The following is a 27,364-nucleotide window of genomic DNA, read 5'->3' as shown; positions in this document are numbered from 1 at the left end:
CGGCAAACCCTCAACATTTTCTCTCATCTTTGAGGGCATAGCTAAAAACCGTTTTAATCCTTCGAACCGTCAAATTCAACAATTCATCTCCTTTTTGAGGGCGCAGATATAAACTGTTTTAAGCCTTCAAACTGGCAAAATCTCAATCATGTCATATTCATTAAAATTATTATACACGAAATCAAAACACTAAAAAAACAATCCTTTAGAGATAAGTAGACCAGTCACGAAGGACACTAACTGATCGGATAACAAACAGAACAAAACTGGGCAACACTGGAAAAAAAGTGAATGTTTTGAAAACAAGTGCCACCAAAGTTGTAAAAAAAAGGTTATATCAAAATTCAAACAACTAAAAGTTTCGCATTAATTACGCGTCAGCGAAGAGCCAGTGAGCCCACTACTAGACATTAAGTATTCGGACAACAGGAACAACTAAAAACCATGTAAACCAAAAAAAAAAGCGAAGAGGCAGTGTCAAAGTCTTCTAAAACGTTCGATATGAATTGAGACCGTTAAATAAAAACCATTATGCTTCAAGAATGAGTCATTGAGACACACCATTAGCGATACCAAGCAATAAGACAAAAACTTCAAAAACTTACAAATATTAAAATACGAGAATTTTTGAAATGAAGTAATGTCTGAGTTGCTCAGAACCTGAAAAAAATTTCAAACCATTAATTTGAATCAATGAGGTCCCAAGAGAGCTGACATTAAGTAACAGGACAACATAGGCAATTAAAAAACGGAAAAACTCAAACAGTTAGCAATAATTTTTTAAAACAAGTAGTAACCAAGACGTTGAAAACGTTAGATAGGAAATGAACTGTGAAGTGATTAATAAGAGAAGGCAGGCAACAGAAAGAATCACAAAGTGGTCAGAACTACTATGAAAAAAAACAGTGACAGTTATGTAATTCGTTAGCACAATTAGAACACAATTTTTTTCACCTTTTGAAAACAATTCCGCCAAAAAATTAAGAGTAAGAACGGAAACCACATGGCCGCACATGGAAGACAATCTCAAATCCAAAATTTGTTCAAACGTTTTTTTTTCTCATTCGATGTTGAAAGCATTTAGAAAAATTTTCACTCCTTCAAACTACTCGACTTTGGCACCTTTGCTACTCCAGTGAAACCAAAATTGCTACTCTAATCCTAACTTATGGACGGAAAATCGAAAAAAAGAAAGCGCATCAATACAAATCAATCAATCTCTTCGAATTTAAAAGAAAAATTGTAGGCCATGTCCTGAACTACAATTCAAAGAATTCTCATTGAGTAAAAAAAATTAGACCTGGAAATTACTATCAATTGATTCGAAAAGGGATTTAGAAAAAGAAACCCCATATTTTGAAAAACTGTAAGAAGAAAAATCATATCGCACGTAAATAAACACAATCGACAAAGAGAAGTTTTTCACTGTACTTTGTAATTAGAGTTTAAAAATTAACGTCACAAAACCTCATGCTTTTCCACTTAATTGTACGTTTCGGTGTGACCACTTTGACTTCAAAAATCATGAAATTTTATGACCAGATCATAAAAAAAACAACGGTTAATACAATTCAAATTCCTAGAATTGTAGAAAGAAGCGCCCAAATAATAGCTTACTAGAGGCTGACGGCTGCAATTAAACAATCAATTATTTGAAAAAAATATCTAGTGACAATTATTTACAGTATTAAAGTTGAACAATTAGATAATGGTCAAACTCGACTTTCGCATCGCCAAAAACTCATCATAATGAACCGGAATGTCAAACTGCGCAATACTCCATTCAAATTCTGTGTCCAAAAGTTTTATCAATCTTACGAGATATTCATCGATAGACATCTTGAGTACCACGAACCGATCTTTGATTCTCATGTATTGCAAGCTTGGATGTGCTTCTAACATTTCTTGTTCTCTTTTAACAACTTGCTCTAATTCGCTAACTTCTGGTAGACTTAAACTGTAAAAGTTGCAACCCGACTCCCCAGAAGAATTTTCGCACATTAAATCGATTGCGAGAGCTTTGAGATTTCTCTGCGATGTAAGCAGAGCGCGGCCAATGCGATGAAAGCAATCTGCGTTAGAAATATTTCCAATATTTGCGGATTCTATGACAAAAATATCCAATTGAAAGACAAGCGTGTCAATAACTGATTGCAACATTTGCATATCGTCTGAGCTCGATCGAAAAATAACCGCCAAGTGTTTGATATGCGGGCAATTGATTATACCACCAACTAAACAGACATCTAGCTTTACCCGAATACAACTGGGAGGAAGAATAAAATCTGGACATTTTTCAATAACGTTAGAAGGAGCGAGATCAAGTGTAAGTGACGTCAAATTGGGGAAGACTTTTGAGAAAGAAAGCTCCTTTATTTGTGAACCAAACCAGCGCTCTACTTTAAAATGCTCCACATGGTGAAAAATGGTTCCGTTCATATTGTCCAAATTTGATAAGAAATCGCAATTTATTTGACGAAGCCTGTTACATGACGTCAGAGCCCTGGCCATATCAGTTTCCAACTCTTCCAACATTAATTTCTCCACATTTGGAATATTTCTAACAATAGTTTGAACGGTTTCTAACTTCAAATCGTGATCATGACCCTCGTCGTTAAGTTTCAAGATTTTTATAAATTCAGCAAAAGGCAGATCAGACACTTCTTGGAAATCAGCAAAACTTGTTTCAAGCTCTATGACGACATCAGGGGATAAAATCACAGATAACTTAGTCAACGCCTCACTATATCGCTCCAAATAACCGTCCGCGTAAACATTGAGATACGATATCTTTCCAGAGAAAACTGATTCAAAACTCAGTAACTTGGCAATGAAATTCGACAATAGCATATTTGTTCTTGATTCTATATCATCGAATGTCAAAACAAATTTCAGCTCCGTGCATTTCCAGTTAAGATCAGAGTTTGCCCACTGGAGAAAACTGTCCATTAGCTTTAGTTGAATATTCTCATAATCTAGCGAAAGTTCGAGGAAATCGATACACATAAAAAATCGCAAAAAGCTGGTTTTAATAATTTGATTGAAATAACTTCCCGTCGATCTAAAGCTCAAAACGTGAATAAGACCTGCACTGCACCAACTGTGGCTCAATTTAGGGTCATCTATAAGATACTGACAAACGCGCGCTAAAATATGGTCCGGCAAATCATATATGGTAGGTTGTTTAGCGTTGGTGTTCATTGCAAATGGAATTATTTAAGATAATGCCTAGAGATTCGTTAACAGCTATCAGGATGCGTAGAATAGCTTTAAATCAGCGTCATTCAAGTCTGTAATTGAAATTACAATAAATATAGACCAACTCAAAGATTTTTTGGCAAAGTATAAAACGTATGAAAACAGGATGGAAAAGTAAATACAATTAGATTTTTGCTTAAAAGCACTAATTTATATCTACATCGCATACATTTTAACGCAATTATACAAACGCATGCGTAATAATACATGTATTTGTTTTGCTGCATACAAAAAATAATATACAAATACGTTTCGTTCAAATTATAAACGCGTACAAATGGACCGATCGCGAGCAGAAGCAGGAAAAACTAAAAAGTAAACAAAAAATGTATTTTCCGTTATAGTTGGAAAATGACTATGGATAAATAATTGTCACAAATTGAAACTGGAAAATATCTCAACGCAGAGACAAATACCACCACTCATTTAAACTGCAGCTCTAAGATGAAACTGAGTCTGTTCGCAAACTGCACCTCGAAAGGCGACATGCTCAATAACACTATGCCTGCAATGGACATTTTGGATCTTTTCCGTTTGTGCCCCCCCCCAGTACGTTATGCGCCCCCCAGTTGCAAAGCACGTGCCATTACATAGTAAATCATTATGTAAATATATTGCACGTGCGTCTGGGGGGTGCAAATAATATGCGCCCACTAAGCTGGGGGGGGGGGGGGCACAAACGGAAAAGATCCGACATTTTGTAAGGTCCCCGACCTACCTGCGTTCCACTCGAATGTCGAAATGATCAGGAATAGCTGCGAGCTAACCCAAGATTTTGTATTACTGTTGTTATGACTGGCTGGTGCAATAATAAAACTCACTGATTTCCATTTTTGTTTGAGCTTTTTCAAATCAACTCAAATTATTTCAACAAAAAAGCAGTACTCTAAAAATGTAAATCGCAAAAAATCGCAAAAGTTCCATAGTAATCAAAAAGAGTCCTCTGTCAGCAAAAATTCCCTTTTTAGGAAGCACTCAATCTTTTCGAAGGAAGAAAGACGCATACATTCTTCAGTAACGAAGAATTTTTAAGAGATCTTTTATCCGTCGAAAAATAATCTACCGATCATCAGCGCGTGTAAAAAGTCTGGCAAAACATACTATGACAATCTACACTAGACTGTTCCGATTGTTTGTTCTCACAATATATATTGCCATGTCATGGTTAATCTTTCTTGGAAATCTCGCCAAGATCTTGTTTCTTGACAGCCATGCAAAGAACTTGCAAGTTAGTACATAACTTGATGTTTTCTTGGTAAGTACCATGGCAAGATCTTGGCAAGATTTACCAAGATTTAGTATGTTTCTTATCAAGATGTACTAAGTTTCAGTTCACTGGGTAACCAAAACATCTATGCTTTCATTTTGCGTTTTTTAACAAGCGTATAGCTCTCAAACTAATTAATATTGTATACACACTCAATTAACTTTCGAATGAGCCGTAACATTGCTGATAGTTGAAACTTGAATCAATTCACAGCTAACAAGTGACCGTTGGTACAATCAGAATAAACCAGTAAAAAAATCACAATGAAGGCATTCAAGTTTATTACAATCGAAGAATGGGGCATAAACAATTATCAGATATCACACACACTAGTAGCAGCTCACATAACACAGCCATTATAACTCCAAGTGAATTTCGAAGATACGCGCATGCAAGAAGAATTTTGTACTTTGCTTAGGCTGACTAGCTGGGGACCGACTAGCGCCAAAAACTCTAGCAAACTGAAAGGGGCGTTTTGATGGCTCTCGGACTTCTATTGGAGGGTTATTTTGTCCCCACGCTGCTCTTGTCGGCTGTAAGAAACTCTAGTTGGAATAATGAATTGATTCGAAAAATCAAATAAAATCAAATTAATAAACAAGAAACGTAAGAGATCACAAAATTAAACCAAAATTCAACCAGAGTTTTATTATAAAAGATGGCTCACAACTTTAACTTTGTAATCAAACTCAAAACAAAAGAGCTACTATTCTCTTAATTCTACAAGCTCTCAATGAAGCAGCTGCATCTAGCTGCGGTTCTCCGGTGTTTTCAAGTGGTCTGATTTCCAATCGCGCAAACCGGTGTTCTGAATTTACCAAGTCAGCTCAACTCTCTCAACAACGTTTTGGTTATCACAACTTCTCTACAGGTCAACTCCTAAGCTACAGCTCCGTTATGGTACTGTTTTGGTAATGTCGTGGTTCTACTCCTTAGAAACTTATCAGCCAACAACGTACAAGAAAGTTCAAACAAAAAAAGAATCTGTTCACTTCGCATTATGGACCACATTAGAAAAGCCTTTCTTACGTAAAGTTTGTTATTGCTTGAAAAGAACAATTGAATGACCTCAACGCCTTCTTTGCACATATCCGACTTCTGCTCAAGCTATTCAAAAGAACAAAAGCAGTATTAGACCTATGACGCTACCAAATAATCGATCGGTCAAACTATGAACAAGAACTCAAGCCTTATTTGGAATATTAATGTCCCCTCCCCCGGTATCTATAAAACCAATTCCCAAAATTGTCAACGATGGAACTTGCCCCAAGTATGTATTAACACCCTACCAAGTTTGACCACACTGTGTCAAATACCGGATAATAACTAAATTTTATAAATTCGATCACCCCCAGAAAATCAACTTCTAAAAACTCTTCTTCTTGTTCCACAAATGTCTGGCTTGTCAAATGACTTTGAGTTGCAAGCGAACAACCTTACTGACAATACTAAGGTAACTGATTTTCGAAATTCAAGTTGTATCCATTTTCATTGCAACTGTTGATTTAATGAAGATGTTGATTTACTTTGAAGACAAAACTTAATACAAAAAATAATTGCCGCAAGGCAATATATTTTTTGTCTTGCTGGTAAGTTTTCTTGTCGGCACAATTATTGGTATGGTTTTTCAGCGTCAAATTTTCTTCAATTTCAAATTTTAAAAAATTTCGAGAAACTTTAATCGAGACAAAAGTTAAAGGGAAAGTATATATTTTACGTAGTTGTGATAATGAGAAATAAACTGTGACATAATTTCATAATTAAAACAAGAGGCAATTTTTTTAACTACCAGTCCAATACACAATAGCAGTTTTTAAGGAAAAAAGATAGAAGTAAAATTATTTATTATAGCTGGCAGATTGCCCGAAAACAGCAGCAATAGCTTCATAGATCAAGTCTCAAAAAGACAGTAAAAGAAGCAGAGCAAACAAAATTTTTATTAAATCCTGAGGTGTTAAATTTTGATTAAGACTCTGTACAAATTGAGTGAGGATATCATTTTTGAGAGTGATATAAGTCACGTGTGACTAAAAACCTCATCAAGCCAATCAACAAAAAATTCGCTTCGATGAGAGTGAAAAATGACGTAACAAACCCAATTCAGTTAGTTATTAAAATTGCATGAACCAATAATATGCGTAGAAAGAAATTATCAGTCAAAAAGTTTAAACGGAATTTCAAGCAAATTCTCAGTGCCGCACTATGTCAAATGAAATCAATAGCAAATTTGAAAATCAGAGAAAGGCAAAAATCAATATTAATTTAACAGCTTATAAAAGCAGATTATTCACAATCAGTAGCATACTTAGGATGGTGAAATACGGGAAGGCTCAAACAAGTGACGTCGCTACGAATTATTATGAACAAATTCATAATACAAATGATAAAACTCCCCAATTAACTGTGGTATCCAAAAGAAAACCTTGTAAAAAAAATAAGTCCCGTGATATTCTTAGAACTGCCGGTCCAAAGAAAAAAACTTTCCGATAATTAAAACAAAAACAAATAAAATTGATAAAAACAGGACAATAACTGCCGAAATCGGGCCGGCATGTATACAATTCTCTAAAACAAAAAAAACTGACGTTATAAAGAGGCATTGCGTACATAAAATACCAAAAGTAAATATCCATATACACTGATTTTTGAAAAATTCGCTTTAAGATCCAATAATGAAAGTAATTTAAAAAGTCGAAAATGAACTAAACCTGAACAAAACTTACGAAGATAGTAAAAAAAACTCACATGGCGATTTCACTCTCTCGAAAAACGATTTCACCCTCTCAATTTCACTCGAATATTTAGAGAAAAACAACATAATTTTCGTTAATTTTGAAACTTTAATAAAGAGTTACTTTTTGCAAAACTCACTTTCGGCTGACTAATTTTTCTGATTTTTAACAATCTCAATGCGATCTCTCGCCCCCCCCCCCCCGAAAAGTTTATTCTTTTCGATTTTTCGAAATTTCAAAGGGTTCCTATTTTTTCAATTTCTGATATTTTTATATTAATCAAAACTATATCCCGAAAGAAACAAAATGGTGTTTTTCTTATTCTCTACGATGCGTAAACAAAAAGTGAAAAATTGAACAAAGAAAAGAGCTAGCCTGGCATATATATTCTCTCAATTTTTGAAAAATGTTGGATCAATAAGGTTCAACTAAACAAGCCGAAATCATAACTAATGTACTCGAGGTTCGGGCACCATTGAACGCTTAGATAAAAACAGGTCCTCATTATCCGGTCTCACGCAGTCTGCAAAATAGTTCATAAAAGCTGAGTTTACAAATCTTGTATTCAATTTGGAAAAAAGCCCAAAGGTTAATGGTATAATTCGCGGCAAATTATATCAAATTCTTCTCTTCTAGAAAACAGTAGCAGCACGAGGAAAATTATAACTAGATAACAAGTGTTTGTTTTCAAAATAAGTTATGACTATAGTACATGATACTTTCAGCAAAACGCAAAACTACTGAACCCAGCACTTAAAGGTTACTTTCAGATCGGGTATTGACATTTCTGCGATATTTAAGATTTAGCCATATAATTTTGTAATCACTATCAAAAATTTTCAGAATCCATTATACTAATTCAATACCTATACCATTCGTGAATTAAAACCTTGTTCAAATTGTGCTTTTGATTTTCTTCAAAATCGACAAAAACTAAATTAAGAAACGCCCCTCCACAGCACTGGGTCGATATTGGCTCGTCTCAGCACTACGTCTTCATAAAGCAATTTGTATTGTTCAAATCTACCAATAAAATGAGTATTATACCAAATATCAGCTGAGAAAAATGTAAAGCAAAAAAAGGCAGCACTAGAACACAAACTAATAGCGAAAGTAGATGAGTCAAATTAACAGCCTCCATTCTTCAACAACAACTTCCATTGAAGCATAAACAATTTCGCGCCGCTTAAGTGTCCTTGAGCCTCCAATGCAGAAGATGGACCTCCTTAGAAGACCGAAGCTGATTTTTGTCCTTAAAAATGACATGTCAGCGTAGGTGTCCTCTTTTCGCTCAGAGAGCTTCGATGCCAGAAAAATTTTACAAAAAAGAGTTTTATTCGTACTACTTACTGATAATTGCTGAACATAAAGAATAATTTTAACCGTAAAAAGAATTGATTGTGGGTAAAAACTCCCACACCAGCTAACTCTTGAAATCAAAACAAGAGGGCTTCAAACAAGAGAGTCTCACATTACAGATAAACCATTGTGAAAAAAGTTTATTTAATCGACAGAAATATCAATTAGAACTACATTGGAAGGGCAGAGTGAGGATTGATGACGTCATTTATGGAACGATCTGAGAATTATATCTGTCTTATTAGGATCCTCATCAACCTAATAAAACTCTTTTAAAAAACTTAATTAATGAAATCTATTAAGCAATTTGATTAAAAGTATTTTTTATATATTTAAGTGATAGTCATACGCGAACGTCTAAAGGCCAACAGCTCGCTATAACCATCTGCAAAGTCCAACCTCGCAACTCTCCAATCATATTCAGTATCTAGGTAGTTTATCAATCTGAGAAGAGACCCGTCGATTGACATTTTAAGCACCACAAAATAATCTTTCATTCTGAAGTACTGCAAACTTGGATGTGACTTAAACAGTTCTTGTTCTCGTTCAATAAGTTGCTCCAATTCAGTAATTTCTTGTTGATTTAAACAGAAAAAATTGTAATCTAATCCTGCAGGACTCTTTTCGCAAAATAGATCAATCGCCAATGCTTTCAAATTTTGCTGCGATTTTAAAAGTGAGGTTCCAACAGCATTAAAACAGTCAAGGCCAGAAACGCTTCCTATCAATTTGGATCCGATGACAAATATTTCCAACTGAAAGACAAATTTCTCAATAAATTTTTCCAATAACGGCATATCGTTTGATCGTGATTTCAACAAAACCTGTAGATGCTTGATAAAATGGCAATTTATAAAACAATGCAGCAAACGGATATCTATTCTTAAAGTAGTACAACTAGGGGGAAGTGTGATATTAGGTATATCTCTACAACTAGAAGCAGTACTGCAATCAATTGACAATGAAGTTAGATTGACAAAAACAATTGCGAAAGAAGAGGGCTGCTTCATATAAGGATCATGAAAAACTTGAAGGTCAAGGATTTTTATCCGATCACGGAAAGGTAGCGCAGACATTCCTTTGAAATCAGATATGAGTGCTTGGATAATTATAATCACATCTGGGGATAATATGTCAGACAACGCCTTTATAGCTTCGCAGTATCCTGCCGAATGGAAAAGGGCGTCAAAACTGAGATACTTAATCCTTCGGGAGAAAACTTTTTCGAAGGTCCGTAACTTCGAAAGGTAACTTCCCAGAAAACAAATTGATTGCGGGTCATCAGGGTTATCGAGCGGCAATCCAAGCTTAAGCCCAGTACACTTCCAATTAAGATCAGAGTTTGCCCAACTGAGAAAACTGCTAATGTACTCAAGATGGTGATATTCATTGTAGGTGAACTCGCAAAAATCAATGAACAGGGAAAATTTCAAGCAACTAGCTTTTATAACTTGATTGAAGTAACTACCGGTCGCTCTGAACCTCAAAAGATGGATAATTCCACAATCAAACCAGCTATGATTTAACTCAGGGTCATACAGAAGATTCTGGCAAATTCGCTCCAAAATAAAGTCCGGCAAATCATAAATGTTCAATTGCCTATTAATTGAGCTCATCGAACTCAAAAACAACAATAACAAAAACGTGAAGATTTATTGAATAATTGCCCGTTGGAATAATTTGACAACCAAGTTGGTGTTAAAGCAATCTCACCAATGACAATTCTGATTCTAACATTGACCCAAATAAATAAATTGGTAGGCAATTGATTTGTCAATTGTGTAACAAGCAAACGCAAAAGGCCCATCCAGATTGATAGTCCATGATGAATAACGTGATCTTGCAAATAGCCCAACTTTAGTGCAAACTAAATATTTACTGTCTGAGAAAAGTTATTAAAGATTGTTTTCTCATACCCTCTTTAAGTCATCTTTGCTCAACGGCCAAACACACCGAGGTCTACTTTGAAACCCTACAATCAGAAAAGGTCCGAAAAGTTAAAGTAGGTGCATGCTTGGAAAATCATTCTCAAATCAAACTATGGATTAAAATCCTAAATCCAGTCAGAAAATTCCTCTATTAAATCAAACTAAAAGAAAGGAATATGAAGTACATGATTACTATTACCTGCTAAAAATGTGCCTTTTTACCATTTGTATTAATTATTGGCAGATTTAAACAGTGGAAAAAGGCTGGTCTGTATTGCAGCTTTGGCTCAATGCAACCATACCAGTAGAACCAAACCGAGGTGCTCTCTCGACAGCATTGGACCAAATCGGACGGTTCTCAGCAGCCCTTTTCTTTATTGTTCCCCACATTTCACCTTTTTTTCATGAGCACTAAGAGGTTCTTTCGTAACTATGGCCACGGAAACTTTTTTGTCTGGAAATTTCAAGTGTACCGTCATTGCATCCAAAATTGCTCAGGCTATGGTCAACTTGAAGCTATGATTAAGTGAGAGCTCATCTTGAAACCGACAAATTCATTGAGCCACGATATCAACCAATGACGCACGAAGCACATACCTCACCTTTCAGCTATCAAGCCAAAAATCGTTCAAATCAACACGAGGCCGAACTTTGCCTCCCTCAGTTTAGTGCGTTTTGAGCTGGATCTTAGATAATTCCTTGTCTTATGGTAGTATTATGTAAGAGAAGGAGTTTTGGCATCGAATCGTATCATGATTAAGCCATTTCACATGTAAAAATTGGAAAATTAGAACTTTGAAGATTTCGGACGTATGTTACCGTTCCATGGCTATCACTGGTTTTCAGAACTTTTTCAAGTTACGATTTCCAAGATTCGTTTTCTCATTGAGGCCATATTTGCCAAAACTTAACTTCAATGCCGTTATCTTATATAGTTGAAATTATTTTTTCTTGCTAACTTTGAAACCTTTATTATTGAATCATGTTCCACGAAATTAAATAAAAAATAGAAAGTGAAATTCACGTAGATCAAAAAAATTTTGAAAATACAGCAGTTCGAATTTGAAAAATTCATAACAAGCTACTGTCTGTTAATCAAGTTCCGAGAAGGAGGCTTTGAATCAAATTAAAACGTAATTATTCAAAAATTTGATCCGAGGCAATGACATTCAAAGCAATCGTGGTCGGATTTCATTAGGTTTTACCATTTTTTCACTTTTGAACTCAAGTTAAAGGCACCCACGACCTCGAAACTTTGAGCTTCAACTTTTTTAAATATATCGAAAAATGATTTTACCGCCATTTTATAGAGAAATCATAGCTTTCTCTACTCGAAAGTAAAAAAAACAACCTAATGCTGGACACAATTGTGTTGTTCTATCACGAACTATCTCGTCAAATTAAAATTTTATCAGATCTATGGAATTCTCTTTAAAGTGAACTCTTTAAAGTGAACGTCATTGCATACAAAATTGCTCAGGCTATGGTCAACTTGAAGCTATGATAAGGTGAGAGCTCTTCTTGAAACCGACAAACTCATGGAGCCACGATATTAACCAATGACGCACGAAGCACATACATCACCTTTCAGCTATCAAGCCAAAAATCGTTCAAATCAACACGAGGACGAACTTTGCCTCCCTCGGTTGTTTAGTGCGTTTTGGGCTTGATCTTAGATGATTCCTTGTCTTATGGTAGTATTATTTAAGAGAAGGCGTTTTGGCATCGTATTCGTATTATGATTAAGCCTTTTCACAAGTAAAAATTGGAAAATTATAACTTTGAAGATTTTCGACGTATGTTACCGTTCCATGGCTATCACTGGTTTTCAGAACTTTTTCAAGTTACGATTTCCAAGATTCGTTTTCTCATTGAGGCCATATTTGCCAAAACTTAACTTCGATGCCGTTATCTTATATAGTTGAAATTATTTTTTCTTGCTAACTTTGAAACCTTTATTACTGAATCATGTTCCACAAATTTAAATCAAAAATAGAAAGTGAAATTCACGTGGATCAAAAAATTTTTGAAAATACAGCAGTTCGAATTTGAAAAACTCATAACAAGCTACTGTCTGTTAATCAAGTTCCGAGAAGGAGGCCTTGAATCAAATTAAAACGTAATTATTCAAAAATTTGATCCGAGGCAAGGGCATTCAAAGCAATCGTGGTCGGATTTCATTAGGTTTTACCATTTTTTCACTTTCGAACTCAAGTTAAAGGCGCCCACGACCTCGAAACTTTGAGCTTCAACTTTTTTAAATATATCGAAAAATGATTTTACCGCCATTTTATAGAGAAATCATAGCTTTCTCTACTCGAAAGTAAAAAAAACAACCTAATGCTGGACACAATTGTGTTGTTCTATCACGAACTATCTCGTCAAATTAAAATTTTATCAGATCTATGGAATTCTCTTTAAAGTGAACTCAAACTTAAAAGCGTACTCTAAACGTGATTAAGGAGCAAAACGGGAAAAAACTTGAAACCTTTCAATTTTTCTCGGTAAAATTGCAAATAAATTTTTAAACATAGCCGGCAGACTGCCGGAAAATAGCCCCGAGTAGCCTTCCAAGGGAGTGAAACAACAAAAGAAATAAGATAGACAGATTGACCACCAGTCCTTTATTAGACCAAAAGACTTTTTGGGTTAGATTCGTACCGTCATTTTGACGAGAGACACGCTCTATAAGGAAAAAGCCCTCAGAGCTTTTCAAAATTAATTTTCGAAATCAAAAACTCAAGAATCTAATATTTAAGAATTAGAGCATGTACGTTAGGCACTACTTGGATGCACACTATTGATCTTTAACTACCAAATGTTTGTTAAATTTAAAGTTCACTAAGTGAGTTCAAAGTCATTTTTAGTGATGTAAGTCACGCAATTGACCTAGAAGCAGAACAAATGACTTCACGCACGAAACTTTTAACTGCAAAGCAGTAAAAGACACTGAAACTGAAAAAGTCAATTCCAAGAAGTCAGGTCGCAGGAATCATCGATGGAGACGATGCATTAAAAAACAAAGATGTCCCCAATAATAGCCGCTATCACTTCGCGGCTATTAACAGAAGATTCAAACTTTTAGAGCTTCTCAGTGACACTGCGGCCAATTATGACTGAAAGAGACAATTTGAGAAGTGCCTGATGCTTCTATCCCTAAATAATGGAAGATTGGAAAAATAATTTGGTCCTGTAAGCCTCAGTAAACCTGCATTTCAGCTCTTTGGCTCGAAGCTTTTGGAACTAATCATCACGACTGCTTCTCTAGCTTTAAAATGCAATTTCCAAAATTTAAATTTCTTTAACTGATCAATCTTTTTTATCGTTATAAAAATCAGCATTCAAATAAGAGTTATACTGGACCTTCTCATGGTAAGTAGCTGATCAAAATTAACGGGAAGATCGAATTGAGCTATCTTCCAACCATACTCAGTGTCTTAGAGTTTTATCAACCTGAAAAGACTTTCGTTCAGGGACACTTTGTGTATCACAAACTCAAACTTTGATTCTCAAGTACTGCAAGCTTGGATGCGATTTCAACATTTCTTGTTCTCTTTCAACGAGTTGCTCCAAGTCGATAACTTCCTGCCCATTTAAACCATGAAAATTGTAGTCCGATCCTCCAGAAGAATTTCGCTTTCAATTACCAAAACTTCCAATTGAAAGACAAATCTGTCAATTACTCGTTCCAACCAGGGTATCTCAGCTGACGGCCGCTGAAAAGCAACCGATAGATGCTTGATGTACGGGCAGTAAGTTATATAACGAACAAAACCGACATGTATCTTCCCTCTGAAACAACTGGGAGGAAGAACAAAATCAGGCCACTCTCCGTCAATCCAAATTCCGTCACTCCTGTGGTCAATAGTCAGTGACGTTAAAATTGGAGAAAACGTTTGCGAAAGAAACTCCTATCATAAGCGAGACATCAATGTACGTTACTCCAAATTGCTCTAAGCCTTCAGACACATCTCCAAGTAAGTTTTCCGCACCAAACGGACTGAAATCCGAGACACGCTCTATAAGGAAAAAGCCCTCAGAGCTTTTCAAAATTAATTTTCGAAATCAAAAACTCAAGAATCTAATATTTAAGAATTAGAGCATGTACGTTAGGCACTACTTGGATGCACACTATTGATCTTTAACTACCAAATGTTTGTTAAATTTAAAGTTCACTAAGTGAGTTCAAAGTCATTTTTAGTGATGTATGTCACGCAATTGACCTAGAAGCAGAACAAATGACTTCACGCACGAAACTTTTAACTGCAAAGCAGTAAAAGACACTGAAACTGAAAAAGTCAATTCCAAGAAGTCAGGTCGCAGGAATCATCGATGGAGACGATGCATTAAAAAACAAAGATGTCCCCAATAATAGCCGCTATCACTTCGCGGCTATTAACAGAAGATTCAAACTTTTAGAGCTTCTCAGTGACACTGCGGCCAATTATGACTGAAAGAGACAATTTGAGAAGTGCCTGATGCTTCTATCCCTAAATCATGGAAGATTGGAATAATAATTTGGTCCTGTAAGCCTCAGTAAACCTGCATTTCAGCTCTTTGGCTCGAAGCTTTTGGAACTAATCATCACGACTGCTTCTCTAGCTTTAAAATGCAATTTCCAAAATTTAAATTTCTTTAAGTGATCAATCTTTTTTATCGTTATAAAAATCAGCATTCAAATAAGAGTTATACTGGACCTTCTCATGGTAAGTAGCTGATCAAAATTAACGGGAAGATCGAATTGAGCTATCTTCCAACCATACTCAGTGTCTTAGAGTTTTATCAACCTGAAAAGACTTTCGTTCAGGGACACTTTGAGTATCACAAACTCAAACTTTGATTCTCAAGTACTGCAAGCTTGGATGCGATTTCAACATTTCTTGTTCTCTTTCAACGAGTTGCTCCAAGTCGATAACTTCCTGCCCATTTAAACCATGAAAATTGTAGTCCGATCCTCCAGAAGAATTTCGCTTTCAATTACCAAAACTTCCAATTGAAAGACAAATCTGTCAATTACTCGTTCCAACCAGGGTATCTCAGCTGACGGCCGCTGAAAAGCAACCGATAGATGCTTGATGTACGGGCAGTTAGTTATATAACGAATAAAACCGACATGTATCTTCCCTCTGAAACAACTGGGAGGAAGAACAAAATCAGGCCACTCTCCGTCAATCCAAATTCCGTCACTCCTGTGGTCAATAGTCAGTGACGTTAAAATTGGAGAAAACGTTTGCGAAAGAAACTCCTATCATAAGCGAGACATCAATGTACGTTACTCCAAATTGCTCTAAGCCTTCAGACACATCTCCAAGTAAGTTTTCCGCACCAAACGGACTGAAATCCGAAAGTACACAAACAAAAATCAATTTTCGCAGGTTTTTACACCTTAGAGCACGGGCTATATTAGGTTCTATCCCATCTAAGATAACTTTCTCTGCATTCGGAAACTTCTTTATGACAGTCGGGACAGTTTCCAGAGGTAGGTCAGGATCATTATCATCAATGCGAAGTTGGAGGATTTTGAAACGATCGGCAAAGGGCAGATATGAAACTTCTCTGAAATCATTAATATCTGTGACAAGCTTTATGAACAAATTGGGTAATAAGGTGGCTGACAAAGTGGTCAATCCCTCGCAATATCTTTTCAAATTAGTCGACCCGTCAACGATGAGATGTCGCAGCTTTCTCGAGAAAGTTGATTCAAAACTCAATAACTTGATCATATAATTTCTCATGAGAGGGTTTGACGCTGATTCGAGGCGCAACATAAATTTCACATCCAAGCATTTCCAATTCAGACCACAGTTTGCCCATTGGAGAAAACTGCCAATGATCTCCAATTGACTGTTCCCATCAACTTGCGAGACCACGAAATCAATACACCAGAAAAATTTCAAAAAGCTGGTCTTGATTGAAATAACTGCCGGTCGATCTGAAACTGAAAACGTGTATAATTCCTGCACTGCACCAACTATGGCTCAATTTAGGGTCATCCATGAGGTACTGGCAAATGCGAGACAAAATATGGTCGGGCCAATCATATATGGTAGGCTGTTGAGCGTCAGTGGTTATTGCAACTCGAATTAATTGTGCGATAAAAAGTTCAAAGGACAAAGCTTCGTAAATAATGTCTGTCAGTTAAGAAATATCACACCAGCTATTAAATAGAGGTGAAAAAACTCTATCCGGGTCATTAGAATCTGAAATTTAAACATTAATGTAAGAGACACAGACCGACTCAATAAAGTCTTTGTCTCTTAGTTTTCTTTTTTTTGCCCGAATAATCACTTTTGCTTGAGAGCACTACTTTGTATCAATAACGCTTAATATTCAAAGCAAAAGGCGTGCTAGGAATTAGAAACGAAGGGCACCGAGCCGAATGAGAAAAAAAGGTTAATTAGAGCCGAACGCTCAAATGTGCCTGGCCAAACAATCTGATTGGTTAAAATTATTGTACTAAATGGAAAATTGAAAAATCAAAATTCAAAATTTGCACGAAAACGATGTCCCAGCCGATTAAACATTAAGCTGCTCACCAAGAACATTAAAACAATTTTGATTGCGTTTTTTTCCAAAGGCAATAAGGCCGCCCATTACTGTGAAAAGAAAACGATAACCTTAAAAACATGGGCAAAGATGCAAAAATCACAAATAGCTTTTGAAAACTCGTAGTACCAAGAACAAAGACAATCTGACGAAAATCAGACCGTTACAAAGAGCAGATTGGAATTCACTAGATAAGGGTTGTGACTTGTCTATAGAGATACTAAGCTACAAATAAACAGAAACAGTATTGGTAACGCCCAAAAATCCATTGTCTTTTCTAAAACAAATGTTTTCAAAATTCATTAAAAACATGTTTTCAACAGAAAGAAGAGACAGTTTATCTTGCAACTCCTTAGAGTTTTAGGACTGAAAAACACCAATAAATACAAGCAGAACTGAAAAAAACACAAACAAGACAAAACCACATTGGTAACAATAACACTCTAACATTAAAAATTCTAACATATTTTGAATAATTATACAAAACTGATGAAATTTTAGCAAAAACTACAGAAAGTGAACAAAAAACTGCCCAAGATTCACACAACTGTAAACCTCGATAACTCCCTGTAAAAAACGAAATTCGTAAGAAATCTTTTTAATTCCATATTCTAGGATGCACGTGCTTTCTAATGATACCACTCACAACTCTCTACGATGAATATATCGATCGGCCAAAATTGACTGAACAAAAAACCCATTTGAGTACATAGTTCTTCCCTCCCCACTAAAGTGGGGGACGGAACAATTAAACCAAATTCCTTTCCGTAAATTGTCAATTAGAGTTCGCTAATTTATCTCAAATATTATGAAAAAAACTCTGGGTTGTAAAAAACCAATATTTTGAAGCCTTTACAACTCGGCTATCAGGTCCTTTTGCCACCAGTTTTATTTTTAGCAGCAGACTCAATTGCTAGACAGGAGCAATTCTAGTCAAGCACAAATCAAGAGGACAAGCGCAAAAAATCACTCGAGAAGTACAGTCGAAAGAAAGCTCTAGAACATAACATTCCAGCAAAAGTTTTGCATAAAAGCATAGCCGTTATGTGAGGGGGGGGGGGTGAACGTTGGGGTAGTAGTTACGATGGAAGGGGGTAATGTTGGGGTGGCACGCTGGGGTAGTTGAAGACTAGATGGGTGGGAGGAAGGGTTGTCCGTAGTGTACATAGATAGTAAGGACTCTTTTGAGATAAGTGTTTTAATAATGCACACACAAACATTAGTTTAGGGTTGGTTGTAGGTCAGCGGGTTCGGAAAACTAAATAGCAACTCAGGATTTGAGGCAGGAATTTTTCTAAACAATTGAATCAAGAGGTTGTTATACATTTTTGGTGAGGGTCATGCGAGCCGAATTACAACAGAAATTAATTAAGCCCACAAGCCATTTTATAGATTAAATACACTAAAAACCGGTTTCCGGATTACATGTCACCATTGAATAATCAGTGGAAATAAAAACAACTATACTTATACCCAATTTTAGACCATATTTTGAGTTTAATAGCACATGAGAATAAATCAACACTTCAGTTACTTATTAAATAAATGTTTCAAGAGAGAAAATAATAACCAATCAGAATCGAGTATTGATATACGCACAGATATTGTTCCAATATACGTAGAAAGGTCGAAAAAGTTCGTTTGACCCCATTTTAAATAAAACCACGATATGTATCAAATAAGGAAGTTTTCGGTGTAATATTTTTAGGTTCTCTAGTTCTCTAGACGATTTTTGACCGATTATGAACAACCGATTATGACGTCAGCAACATCAGACAAAAATCGGTAAAAGAGCATCAGAAAATGACTTTAGCGTCTAAACCAGTTGTTGCTATACCAATGCTAAAACGTTGCGCTCTTGGACACTATTGTTATCGTTGCTACTATGATTTTTTCGTCATAAAAACGTCTGTTACGTTGGCCGCCTTAGGAACTTTGTGAAATTTATCTGATTATTGAATTAATAAAGGATTACATTGGTTTAGTATAAATTAATCAGTTTCCAGTTTCTAGTTTTTGTTATATTGACTGTTCTTCACGATTTCTGATGTTGTTATGGCTGAATACTTGCATGATTTTTCTTAACCATGTCGAATCAGTATCGGGCACAGATGGTAAATAGTGCACATATGGCAAATAATCCACTGGGCATCAATGTTGATGACATCGCCGGCCCCATTTGCAGGGTTGCAAAAAATAGTCGGCTTCCGTAAAGACGATGCTTTGTTAGGTAAAAACTTTGTAGCCAATAAATAATTCCGATAAAATAACTGAGGGGAGAAAGAGATGGTTACAAGAGATAACAAAGCAAATAATTTTCAAAATCGGCGTTTCTAACTGACGGAGCGGGTAAAGGCAAAAAATTGTAATACCCGAAAATTGCGACACAAGCGGAAAAAGCTAAAGCGGAGGTTGCTGCGGTGTAGCAACTTTCTACACAGCGCAAAAAAAAACGAGATTCCTACCTGTTGCGGCCTGTACCTACCTGTACCTAACTATAACCACTCAAGAGTGACGGACCTTTTAACGTACTGGATTTTTCAAATCGTATGTTGATCGACAAGTAAGTGATGTGACTTCACGTTAACGATAGTGTAGATTTCTGCAGTAGGAATTTATGGAAGCTGAGTGCTAGAATGATGTGAATTTGTCCGTTGAATGTGAATGTGGTTTACTCTTCAGAAATTTTACTTAGCTTGAGAACGGGCCGGATCTTTTCACCGTATGCAGTCTTTATTTTGACTGACCGAACTACTTTATCCGAGCCTGGATACACTTCTATTACCTTTGCTAGAGGCCAGAGACCACGAGGTGTGTAATCTTCCAAAATCCAGACTAAGTCGTGAACTTTTAAGTTCTGATTTACTTTATGCCATTTAGAGCGTTTCTGCTGGTTACGCAGATACTCTCTAATAAATCGGTTCCAAAAATGTTGGGCTAGAATTTGTGATGTTTTCCAAGATTTAGTAACTGCTACTTTGCTTTGAGAGAAGACTCCTGAAGGGAGATTGATTGAGGGTCTACCCAAAAGGAAATGATTTGGCGTTAAAGGGAGTGGATCGTTTATATCGCTAGAAACGTCAATGGTCGCGAGTTCGTCAATATCGCTAGAAACGACCATTCGTCAATGGTCGCGAATTCATGTTGGACTCAATTTCACAAGTGAATTTCGACAGCGTTTCGTCTGTTAGCGTTCTTGAGCCAATGACTTTGTAGAGGGAGAGTTTGAAAACATTAACTAATCTTTCCCAGCTGCCGCCAAAATGCGGAGCCAGAGGGGGGTTAAATTTCCAATTGATATCTACGTCTAAGATGTGGAGCTTAGATGCAAATTCTCGCGAGGATCTGAGAACTTCTATTCCTTTTCTCAATTCGGAACAAGAGCCGACAAAAGATTTTCCGTTGTCAGAATAAAATATTTTTGGTTTTCCGCGGCGGCTAATAAATCTTTGTAGAATCTGTAGAATAAATCTTTGGCTAATGCAACTCATTGTAGAATCTGTAGAAAGACTTTCAGAAACTTCCAAATGAACGGCTCTTACAACTAAGCATGAAAATAGAAGGATATAACGGGTAGCAAATTTACCACACTGTTTTATAGGAAAAGGACCTATGAAGTCCAGGCCTGTTGTGGCAAACGCAAAGTGATTTTGTAGCGGTAAACGTTCACTGGGCAGATCTGACATCTGAGGTGAACTAATTTCTTGAGCCATTCTTCGGCAGGGAATGCACTGACGTATTGTTTGTCTAACGACAGCTCGGCATTTCAGAATCAAATAGTATTCCATTAGAAAGAAACGTGTTTGTTCAACACCAGAGTGACTATTCAACACATGAGTGTCTTTGATGAGGAGGTTAACGATTGGGTTAACCCCGTCTAAAATTAACGGATGGCGAGCAGTTTCTAAGACCATTGCCTTACACAGCCGACCTTTGGCGCGGAGTTCACTTTTTCCGTTAACAAAAGGACAGAGTGTCGTTAGAGGGCTCGACGAAAGTATCTCCTTGCCTTTTTGTAAAGACAAAATCTCACTTCCAAAGTTCTGACTTTGAGCAACGCCGACGAGGTACTTGTAAGCCAGTGTGTGATGTGCGAGCGATAAGCTACTGCTCTGTTTTTTCAAACGATAGAGGAAGAAGAAGCAGTATGCTGCAACTCTAACCAGACAATTCCAATTTCTGAAGCGTGCAATGTCGATGGGACATTGAATTGCTGAGTGCAGATCGGTTTGCAACGCATGAACGATGAGAACGTTTAAATTTCGTGCTTTCAAGATGTCCTGACTTGGCCAGTCACTTTTTGGTAACTGTAGAAAGGAAGGACCGTTGAGCCATCGAGAACTGCAGTTCATCTGTTTAACTTCATAGCCTCTTGAGCCATCATCGGCTAGATTGTCAGCTGAGGTGATGTAATTCCAGTCCTGTGCTGTTGATACATCAAGCATCTTCGCCAACCTGTTAGCAACAAATATGCGATGACGTATCTCTGGGGTTCTGAGCCAATAAAGAACTGTTGTACTATCGTACCAAAAAACGTTTTCATTAAAGTGAATGTCGTGCTCTTCTGTCACGAATTGTGCCAGCTGAGCTGCGTAGACGGCGGCTTGCAACTCGAGATTTGGAATTCTCATTCTTTTGATTGGAGCTAGGCGGGATTTTCCCATGATGAATTTCACTTGAACGGTTTCATCAACATATTCAATCCTAAGATACGAAACTGCTGAGAGTGCATACTCCGACGCGTCTGAGAATGTATGGAGAGCTGTTTCCTGTATTGCTTTGTTAATAAATAAACAGCCAGGTATTGAAATTTCGCGGAATTCCCGTAGTTCGTTTTGCAGTTGAGTTAGATCTGCAAATTCATTGAGGTGCAATGGTTTGTCCCACTTTGGTCCATGATTCCAGGCGGCCTGTAGACTTTTACGAACTCGGATGGTGAGCGGTGCTATAAAACCTAGGGGGTCAAAAATGGACGCGACAAACCGCAGAAGTTTTCTTTGGGTTACCATATTGTTATCCAAGGGAAACTTCTTGAAAAGTTTCTTCTCGATTACATAAGTGTCTGTTTTCGCATTCCACGGTAATCCGAGGACCTTTTGAATTTGAGGTGAAGCTTCGTTTGTGTTTAAAAGTTGATCCCTACTGACTTGTGTCAAAAATGCAGCCGAATTAGAATTCCACTTGGTGAGGTTAAAACCCCCAAGAGACAGGCAAGGTTTAGTGCTGCTCATTATGTTTACAGCTTTTTCAACGTCGTCAGTGGAAATATACAAATCGTCCATGTAGATATTGCGTTCAACAATATGGGAAACCTTAGGAAAAGGTTTCTGATTATCTATTGCAGAACGACGTAGAGCGTACGATGCAATGCAAGGTGATGTCGTTGCACCAAATATGTGGCTAGTGTATTCATATTCTTCTATTTTGCCATTGAGATCCCACAAGAAACGAAGATATGAACGGTCTGAAGGAGCAACTTTGACTTGCATAAACATTTGCTCAATGTCGGCGGATATTGCGATATGACTTTCTCTGAAACGCAAAATAATCCCAACAAGATTGCTGAGCAAGTCCGGGCCTTTCAACAGATTTGAGTTGAGAGATTGGCCTGGAAAGATGCTGGATGCGTTAGTCACCCGTTTTTTCCGAGCTTATTTTCGTTTGAGACCGGATGATGAGGTAGATAAGGAACTAACTTTGTGTTGTCGGTACAAGGATCAATTTTTACAACATATCCGTTTTGCAAGTCCTTTTGCAAAATCTCTTCATATTTTTCTCTTTATACTGGCTTCGTGGAAAGCTTTGCTTTTAGCTGCTTCAACTGTTTCTCAGCGAGCCATCTGTTATTCGGCAATTTTGCGTTCTCTTTCCACAAGAGACCAACTTCGTAATGACCATCCTTGAATCTGGTTGTGGATTGTAAAATTTCCAAAGCCTTTTCATCGTTCTTGGACAGTGTTTTTTTTCTTTGATGCAATGCCATAATTTTCAATCTTCATCCAATCCTGAACTTTGGTGAAAAGTTCGTTGTCCAATTGGCCATGGGAACAAATTTGGGTTTTGAGAACTGGATTTCGCTCATCTGCAATTATGTTGGTATTTCCGGCACAAGTCCAACCTAATGGTGTCTTGACAGCCCAAGGTGTGTTTTGCGGGCCTTTAACTATCTCATTGTAGTGGATTAGTTCAAGGTTATCAATTCCAATGATTATACACAGTTGATTTTGTTTGACATTTGGAAACGTGATGTGTTTAAGGTGATCAAACTTACTACAAAGTTTGTTCAGCTCACTGGTTTTAACTGGTGTCATATTGACATCTGGTACTGCTAGCACATCGATTGAAACTACTGAGCTAGTCTGAGATCTGTATGGCTTGATTTGGACAGAAACTTGAGAACAGTCTATTTCTCTAGTTGTATGGTAGCCACTGATAGGCATTTTAGCGACTGTGTTCATGTCAATCTCCAATTCTGATGCTGCAGATGTAAGCAGCAAGCTTTGACAACTTCCGTTGTCTAGATACGCATAAGTATCGAGAGTTTTTACACCATTGGAAAGTTCAACCGGAACAAGGGCTACTTGTCCTGTTCCATGTAATTGAACGGATTTAACGGCCGATGGCGGCTTCACTCTCTGATTATTGTCTCCAAAGCTCTCATGGAGCAGAGTATGATGCTTTCGGCCACAATTGCCAGTTCGACAAACATTTTTTGAATTGCAATGTTGAACATGATGACTGCCAAAGCAGTTGAAGCAAAGTTTTAAGTTTTTGACATGTTCTCTCCGATCGAAAGGAGAGAGGGTCTGGAAATGAGAACATTTGTAGAGATATTGACAGGTCTCATTACTGGGGCAAACAACAGTTCTGGAGGGGCCTTGTTTGTTACCGTCTGAAAAGGAGCCACCTTGTTGACCATTGCTTGTCGTTCTCGTAGATGAGGGCAAGGGACTTTGAGTTTTCTGAATCCATGGTTTATGGGCAAAGTTTGATCTTCCATGGCTGGGCCGTATTATGGAAATTGGCGCTGGCGAATCTCTACAAGCCTTTGCGTAGATTGATAAGCACTCAGACAGGTCTTTAAGAGACGGCTGGAGTGAAAACTTTTCGAGGGCATACTTGTTCCAGTCCAGGCGGACTGGTGTCGGAAGTTTATTTAATGCCCGAATAAGATTTGTATTAGAATGGATGTCGTGATTGAATCCAAGTTGTTGAAATGTATCCACTAGGGTCAGGAGAAAGGCTGAAAATTGGGTATAACTTTCAGGGACAGTCAGATTAGGTGGTTTGAACTGCGAGAGTTTATCAAGAAAGGTATTTACTATCCGGTTTGGCACATATGGCAAATAATCCACTGGGCATCAATGTTGATGACAACGTCGATTATTGAATCCATTGAATTTTCGGTACACTGTTTTATTTACAGCTACATCTGCAAATCAAATAAAAACACTCATGGTAGTTCACCTAAACAAGAAGCTTTATATTTGTCTTGCAGACTCCACAATTTGCAGCTCCGGTTAATCAAAAAAAAATTCTAAAGCTTAAACAAGCCAAAGGCATTTAGAACACACGTTTAGAACTATAAGTACCAGAAGAAAAAAATTCCAAACAAAATCAGAATCATATTCAAACTCTTTGAAGCTTTTTCATTAAATGATCAATTTGGACCCAAAACATCAAACAACACGCATTTTTGTTCTGCATAGAGTGGATATTACTGCCAACGGAAACCTTGCCAAACGAAGGACTACCGCAAAGTATTTTCCAGCTGCTCAACAAAAAATTTAGCTTTTGACATTTAATTTATCCGTCAGACCTTTTGCCCGATATTTCTTCCTATCCACAAAATGTTTTCTCACAGTAGATCTTAAAAATTGTATGGATAAGCACAAAATGTTTTCTCACAGTAGATCTTAAAAATTGTATGGATAAGCGCAAAAATTGAACAAAAGTTTCTGACATCACATATAAAACAACCCACGTTCATCCATCTTAATTAGGCTTCAAAGTTTTAATCAAAAAAGATTAAATTTTTTTTTCAAATAAAAGAGAATCCATCAAAAATTGAAAAAAAAACAATTTGAAACGAATTCGTTTTGATTAACCAAGTTGGGCAAATCATAGGGTGCCAAACTGCATTACATGAAAAATATGGCCCAAGGTGCCGTTCATAACATCGAAGACACGACGCCCAAAAAACAAGATTGTGGAAAACTTTATTTTCTCGACGCTCCAAGATATCAATTTATATATAATTCTTACAAAATACATTTTAAAAATTTTTAAGAAAAGCATGCAAAATTTTGCTAAGAAAGATTGCTAAGAAAAAGCATGCAAAATATTGCTAAGAAAAGCATGAAAAATTTTACAGAAAATGAGAAAAGAGGCAGCATATAAAACAGTGATCCAAGTTATCCAAAAAATCAATTGTATTGCGTGGCGGGTTATAGCAATTCAATATTAAAAAGCTGAAGCCCACCGACTTTAATTGCACACAAATTGATTCAGGAAGGCTTGATTGAAACTCCATTCAAAGTAGACATTTTCATATACTTGAATCATTACACCCATACTCTTGAGCCACGAACCTTACTAGAAAGATGGGTACAACCTTTTAGCAGAAAACAGACTGATCATCACATTCAATTAGCCATGTCTCGATCAGGCAAATTACTGACGGCGGATACTCAAAGCTATACACAAGTGCTTCCAGTTTGTTTAGGTTTTTTCGTAGTGATCGAATATTATTATTCAAAACCGAAATAGAAATTATACGATTTGATTGCGATTGTTTAGATTGATGATCCCTTTCATTTCTGTTAATAGTCTTCGTCGACTGACTGACCTTGGATATATTCATTGTCCCCGGTAGACTCTTTCCGAAAGGGCTCATCGTCAATATGTTGTTTTGCGTTGGGAGAATCACTCCGCAGTACCCTCATAAAATCAACTAAAGCATCATTGTCAATTATTCGGTACTTCATTTCTGATAGAATACTTTTCAGTTCCTTTTCTCCTCGACGGGTGAATGCATCTCTATCTCGTTTCAAATCTGCCATTCTAAGGGACAGAAGTGTTGTGGACTAACAATTGGTCTTCCGGTCAGAGTAGGAGGCGGAGCCTCACAGTGACTGCTGAACAATGGCGGTAGTTGTTGTCTTTCTCTTGGAATAGCTCGTAATTATTCGCTCATCTGCGTTCTTGATCTTTCGGCAATATCCTTTAGTTCATGGAAATCTTGCGTAGAATTCATAATAGGGGAGGATATGACAATCTCTGAAACACTGACAAACTCACCAAAAAAGCAGCCTATTTAATCAGTTTATCACAACAATTAGGCTAAAAAATAGACCAGACAAAAGAGCCAACCAATCAACACTTTTGATTATATACACAAACAAGGAGTCTCGGTAATGTGCGTACGCACATAATGTTCCGACCCCGCTCATCCACACTCTTGACTTAATTGGCTACCAAAAGATGAAGAGATAGAAATCTTTCAAAAACGTATACATCGTTGAATAAACAGCCAATGAAATACGATAATACCACGCTAGAGGGCATATGAAAGTTGTTGATAAAAGGACTACTGGTAAGGACAATAATAAAAATCAAACAACAAACAATATTTACGACCGAGACTATAATAAAATCGATGATAAAAAATAATAACAATCTATAATAAAAAAATTATAACAAAATCAAACTTGCATCAGATTAAAACCAAAACAATTTAACCTATACTTCATTACAAAAGACATCGGACATAACCCCAATGCGACTGGTTAGCAGGTCGAAAAAAAGGCAAATAGCTGCGAAGTTCAAAAATACATTTCCATTTTTGAAAACAGTTAATTTCACAGTTATTAATGTCATTAGATATCAACTGAAACCCCTAAAATGTTCATTTATATATAAATAGTAAGCAATTGAGACATTTCATTAGTCAATGTTCAATTGCACAAAATTTTAAAGCCAATGGGATCAATGAGTATTGTTATAATTTAAAAAGAATCCAAAAATCCTTTGAACTGTACATATATATATATATATATATATATATATATATATATATATATATATATATATATATGAAATCTCGAAGTTACAGGAAAAGCCAAGAAAACAATGTTTGAAGCTAAAACTGTTACAAAGATTAAGGTATAGCTCACTGAAAACGGGTTGTGACCTGTGTTTACAGAACTGATCTACAAATCGACCGAAAAACTAATTAAAAAAGAAGCTCAAAAATTCATTTTTTTAAACAAATA

At 36.6% G+C, this 27,364-nt stretch overlaps 1 long non-coding RNA gene across 1 annotated transcript; it reads right to left on the bottom strand.

Annotated features, from left to right (window-relative positions):
• Positions 1 to 1,631: 1,631 nt before the first annotated feature.
• On the bottom strand, positions 1,632 to 5,309 carry LOC142351196 (uncharacterized). Its single transcript, XR_012760953.1, has 2 exons — positions 4,678 to 5,309; positions 1,632 to 3,566 (listed from the first exon to the last, which is right to left on the bottom strand). It is a non-coding gene; the product is annotated as an uncharacterized LOC142351196 (long non-coding RNA).
• Between the last annotated feature and the right edge of the window lie 22,055 nt (positions 5,310 to 27,364).

The sequence above is a fragment of the Convolutriloba macropyga genome, chromosome 12 (genome assembly GCF_964194025.1).
Source record: "Convolutriloba macropyga chromosome 12, txConMacr16.3, whole genome shotgun sequence".
NCBI lineage: Eukaryota > Metazoa > Xenacoelomorpha > Acoela > Convolutidae > Convolutriloba > Convolutriloba macropyga.
Note: the sequence above shows the minus strand (reverse complement) of the source record. Positions and strands in the feature narration are given on the sequence as shown.